The sequence below is a fragment of the Lontra canadensis genome, unplaced genomic scaffold (assembly GCF_010015895.1).
Source record: "Lontra canadensis isolate GAN:19392208 unplaced genomic scaffold, GSC_riverotter_1.0 scaffold710, whole genome shotgun sequence".
NCBI classification, from domain to species: domain Eukaryota; kingdom Metazoa; phylum Chordata; class Mammalia; order Carnivora; family Mustelidae; genus Lontra; species Lontra canadensis.
The window spans coordinates 28,196-34,195 of record NW_022631694.1 but is presented as its reverse complement, the minus strand read 5'-3'; positions in this window follow the sequence as shown (position 1 = coordinate 34,195).

The window sequence follows — 6,000 nt, the reverse complement described above, 5'->3', positions numbered from 1 at the left end:
ATTGTCATAACCATTGGTATTATTGTTGTTTGTAGAAAAGAAAATGGATATACTAAAATAACTACCTGGTACCTTTTAGGTAATTAATAAATAAATGTTCTTATTATTCCCTTGTGAAAGCTTATTATACTTTTTGGAGAGTTTCATACCTATACCTAAAACTTTTTGCTATTATTTAAACATAATTTCAAGAAAAGTTTTTCTTCCTACTTTGCCATTGCATTTAACCATTATCCTGTCAATAAAGTTTCCAAGCCTTTGTTTATCCAAATGAAGCAGCCATTACCACACTGTACTCTTTATACTCAGCATGATCTACTCCAAGGTTTCCTATGTCAAGTGTCCTATTTTAACATGGAAAAAGGTTCTGCTGTTAGGAACAGTTTAAATTTGTAGCAAATACACTTACTAAAGAATTTATTTAAATATTTTTAATATCCTTTTATTTTGGTGGGGAATGCAAAGGAGAGTTAGGTGTTTTGTTAGTTCCTGTTGAAATGTACATATAAGTCAGTGTTCTGTCCAAGAAAATATTTACTCTGGCATTTGATGTTCAGTTTACAATCAGTGGCCAAATGAAGATTAAACATTACATTTAGGGGCTGCCTGGGTGGCTCAGTGGGTTAAGCCTCTGCCTTCAGCTCAGGTCATGATCTCAGGGTCCTGGGATCGAGTCCCACATCAGGCTCCCTGCTTGGCAGGGAGCCTGCTTCCTCCTCTCTCTCTCTCTCTACTTCTGATCTCTCTCTGTCAAATAAATACAATCTTAAAGAAAAACATTACATTTAATTTAGAAAACATATATGAGGTTTTTAAATGTTTCGGTTTTCAGTACATGCTTTTCTTATTTGTGAGTCTGATTACTATTAAAGTGGGAAATTCAGATATTTTCTTAGAAAAGGATTAGGAAATCTTTATGCAACTAATTTTTGTTGTTCATTTTAACAGAATGATTCTGAGTGTCTTCCAGAGACATACATTGATCATTTATCTGGAAATGCAGATCAGAAAGGGGCAAGTACATTAAATGAACAAGTAGAAGGTAAGAATTGTATTTTATTAAAAAGTCATTTGATAACATATTGATGTAAAATGGGAACACTGATATATTTAAATATCCAAAGAAAATCACCTATTGAATAGAGATAAAGAGAAGAAAGATTGAAAAGGAGATAAGTTGAAGTTTTATCAGGTGTCAGTGTCAGTAACAGATGAAATTGAGGGTGCCACAAAGGAGCTTAATTAGTGGTTCCATTTCAAGATACTCTAAGACCAAAGGAACGACAGGAAATAAGTGGAAAGGATAAAAAGAGTGACTGATGAGAAAGTCAAGAATACAGGGAATAAGTGAAGGACAATAAGCAGCTCTTAGAGTGGAAGGTGGTAAAGTAAAACAATTCTTTATTTTTTTATTTTCTTTTTAAAATTTTTTATTTTTATTAAATATAATGTGTTCTTAGCTGCAGGGGTACAGGTCTGTGAATCGCCAGGTTTACACACTGCACAGCATTGACCATAGCACATACCCTCCCCAATGTCCATAACCCCACCAAAATAATTCTTTTAAATGAGGGGCAGACTATTTGAAATGCAGGAATAATATCAGGTTAGCTTCCAGTACCAAAACCTGTCAGAGTAGGATACCAAAATTTTCCTGCTCTTACTGCTTTCCTCATGGTTGGGAAGACATTCAGGACTGCCCTGGCTGATGATGCAGAGCTATGTTCTAGTCAGCGATAAGTGTGTGTATCTTAATGGCATAAAAATGGTGGTACTTCATAAATAGTATCATTGAGTGCAAAGTAAGAGTATTGGAAGGAAGAAGGGAGGAGGGTCAGTTTGGGGGAAATCAAGGAAACTTTAGCCATGATAAAAAAATCCATTAGAAAGCTTATGACTTTTAAGACATTTCCAGTTTCGAAGAATTGATAGTGATGAACATAAGGCTTGCTTCTAGAAGGTGAAGTTAAGGTAAAGGAATGTGGTAGCAGACACAGTATGGACTAGAATTTCTCCAACTTTAGTATTCGGAGACCTTGCTAAAAATGCAGATTGTGAGCAGCAGGTCTGGGATTCTGCATTCTGACCTCTCAGGTGGTGCCAATGTCTGTGGTCCCTGTGTTGTGTGCTCTGTAGCAAGGGATTTCTGTAGAGAAATCTGGAAGGGCCAGTGGATAGTTCAGGAGACCATGGGATCAATGAAAAGCACTATTTTGTTTTTATTTGTGAGCATGTTTTTAGCTAGAGGGGAAGCAAGGAGATGCAGAAAGAGAGGTTATAGATGTGAGATACTAGTGCTAAATAAAGAGGAAAGAAGTGGTGAAGATAAACCCTAGTAAAAGGGGTATAAAAGCAGAACAATCAAGACCATAGATCCAGAAATAACTCTGTTTTAAGGATTTCTTTTATTTATTTTAGGGAGAGAGAATGAGAGAGACAGTGAGTGATTAGGGGGATGGGCAAAGGTAGAGGGAAAGAGATGCCTCAAACAGGCTCACTTCTGAGCCTAGAGACTGATGCGGGGCTCAATCCCAAGACTGTGCCATCATGACTTGAGCCAAAATCAACAGCTGGATGGTCAATCCGCTGCTCCACCCAGGCGCCCCCAGAAATTACGTTTGAAGAAGAGGGATAGTGACGGGAATGAGGGAAAAAAGAAAGGCACGTTAGCTGGGAAATTTTGGAGATGAGGAGGAAACTCCAGAAAATTCACTTGAGATGGCTTGAGGGTATTTGCACTAGAACATATTAAATCACAGCAGCTCTACAGAGAATACTGAAAGCAGATGGAGTGCTAGACATGGGGTAAATCATAGCCACATATTCATCCTCCTCAGGTCAGCTGGACATCAAAGATATATGTTAGATCGGTATTCATTATTTAAATGAGATACGGAAGCTATAGCTTTTTATTTTTTTAACATAGGTAATTTATTGATATTATTGCTGATTGAAAAACCCTTTAAAAACTGACATTGTCTGTTCATATCTTCTGCCCATTTTTTTATATGATTGTTTTGTGTGTGTTGAGTTTGAGGAGTTCTTTATAGATCCTGGATATCAAACTTTTGTCTGTACTGTCATTTGCAAATATCGTCTCCCATTCCGTGGGTTGCCTCTTTGTTTTGTTGACTGTTTCCTTTGCTGTGCAGAAGCTTTTGATCTTGATGAAGTCCCAAAAGTTCATTTTCGCTTTTGTTTCCTTTGCCTTTGGAGACATATCTTGAAAGAAGTTGCTGTGGCTGATATCGAAGAGGTTACTGCCTATGTTCTCCTCTATGTTTCTGATGGATTCCTGTCTCACGTTGAGGTCTTTTATACATTTTGAGTTTATCTTTGTGTACGGTGTAAGAGAATGGTCGAGTTTCATTCTTCTACATATAGCTGTCCAGTTTTCCCAGCACCATTTATTGAAGAGACTATCTTTTTTCCACAGTATATTTTTTCCTGTTTTGTCAAAGATTATTTGACTATAGAGTTGAGGGCCCATATCTGGGCTCTCTACTCTGTTCCACTGGTCTATGTGTCTGTTTTTATGCCAGTACAATGCTGTCATATAAAGAAATGGGCAGAAGATATGAACAGACACTTCTCCAATGAAGACATACAAATGGCTATCAGACACATGAAGAAATGTTCATCATCACTAGCCATCAGGGAGATTCAAATTAAAGCCACATTGAGATACCACCTTACACCAGTTAGAATGGCCAAAATTAGCAAGACAGGAAACAACATGTGTTGGAGAGGATGTGGAGAAAGGGGAACCCTGTTACACCATTGGTGGGAATGCAAGTTGGTGCAGCCAATTTGGAGAACAGTGTGGAGATTCCTCAAGAAATTAAAAATAGAGCTTCCCTATGACCCTGCAATTGCACTACTGGGTATTTACCCCAAAGATACAGACGTAGTGAAACGAAGGGCCATCTGTACCCCAGTGTTTATAGCAGCAATGGCCACGGTCGCCAAACTGTGGAAAGAACCAAGATGCCCTTCAACGGACGAATGGATAAAGAAGATGTGGTCCATATATACTATGGAGTATTATGCCTCCATCAGAAAGGATGAATACCCAACTTTTGTATCAACATGCACGGGACTGGAAGAGATTATGCTGAGTGAAATAAGTCAAGCAGAGAGAGTCAATTATCATATGGTTTCACTTATTTGTGGAGCATAACAAATAACATGGAGGCCAAGGGGAGATGGAGAGGAGAAGGGAGTTGGGGGAAATTGGAAGGGGAGGTGAACCATGGAGACTATGGACTCTGAGAAACAATCTGAGGGTTTTGAAGGGGCAGGGGGTGGGAGGTTGGGGGAACCAGGTGGTGGGTATTAGAGAGGGCACGGATTGCATGGAGCACTGGGTGTGGTGCAAAAACAATGAATACTGTTACACTGCAAAGAAATAAAAAATTAAAAAAAAAAAAAAGGAAGAGCAGACTATTTGCTGGAAGTATATCAGGGGAGCTACCGGTATCAAAACCTGTCAGAGTCGGATACCAAAATTTTCCCCCTGTTACTGCTTTCCTCGCTGTTGGGAAGACATTAAAGACCGATGTGGTTGATGATGCAGAGCTATGGTCTAGTCAGCTCTAAGAATGTGTGGCTTAATGGCATGTATATGGTGGTACTTCATAAATAGTATCATTGAGGGCCAAGTAAGAGAATTGGAAGGAGAAGAGAGCAGGGTCATTTCGGGGGAAATCGAGGAAGCCCTAGCCATGATAAAAAGTCTATTAGAAAGTTTGTGACTTTTAAGACATTTCCAGTTTTGAAGAATTGATAGTGACGAACGTGAAGGTTGCTTCTAGAAGGTGAAGTTAAGGTGAAGGAATGTGGCAGCGACTCAGTATGGACCAGATTTTCTCCAATTTTAGTGAATCATCAGAGAACTTGTTAAAAATGCACATCGTGAGCAGCAGGTCTGGGATTCCGCATTCTGACCTATCAGGTGATGCGAAAGTCAAAGGTCCTTGGGTCATGTGCTCCGTAGCAAGGGTATAGACACCCACATAGAGACATCTGGAAAGGCCCTGGATACTTCAAGACACCATAGGATCAAGGGAAAGCATTATTTTGTTTTTATTTGTGAGCATGTATTTACCTAGAGGGGAGCAAGGAGATGCAGAAAGAGAAGTTACAGATGTAAGATATCAGTGCTAAATAAAGAGGAGAGAAATGGTAGAGATAATCCATAATAAAAGGGGTATAAAAGAAGAACAATCAATACCATAGGTCCAGCAATAGCTCTGTTGTAAGGATTTCTGTATTTATTCTATGGAGAGACAATGAGAAAGACAGAGAGTGATCAGGGGGAGGGGCAAAGGGAAAGGGAAAGGGATTCCTCAAGGACACTGGCTTCTAGGCCTGGAGGCAGATGCGGGACTCTATTGGGGACCTTTCCATCGTGATGGGAGCTGAAATCAAGAGCGGGATGCGCAATCCGAGGCTCCGTTCACGTGCCCCCAGAAATTACTTTTTTTTTCTTTTTTTCAGAAATTACTTTTGAAGAAGGGACAGTGATGGGATCAAGGGAAAAAAGAAAGGCACATTAGCTGAGAAGTTTTGGAGTTGAGGAGGAAACTCCAGAGAATTCACTTTAGATGGCTTGAGGGTATTTGCACTAGAACAGATTAAATCACAGCAGTGCCACAAAGAATACTGAAAGCAGATGGAGTGCTAGACATGGGGTAAATCATAGCCACGTATTCATCCTCCTTAGGTCTATTGGACATCAAAGATACGGGTTATGTTGGTATTCATTATTCAAATGAGATATGGAAGCTATGGCTTTTTTTGTTTTTTTTGGGTTTTGTTTTTTTTTTGTAAAGATATCTAATTTTTTGATATGATAGCTGTTTCCAAAAACCCTTGAAAGACTGATATGATCTACCAAATCAAAGTACTTTTGGAAACTATAGAAATACAGGATTGGTTCCCTAAATGTTAAAATTTTTATTATCAGTAGTGTGACACTAATTCTGAAATACATATTTT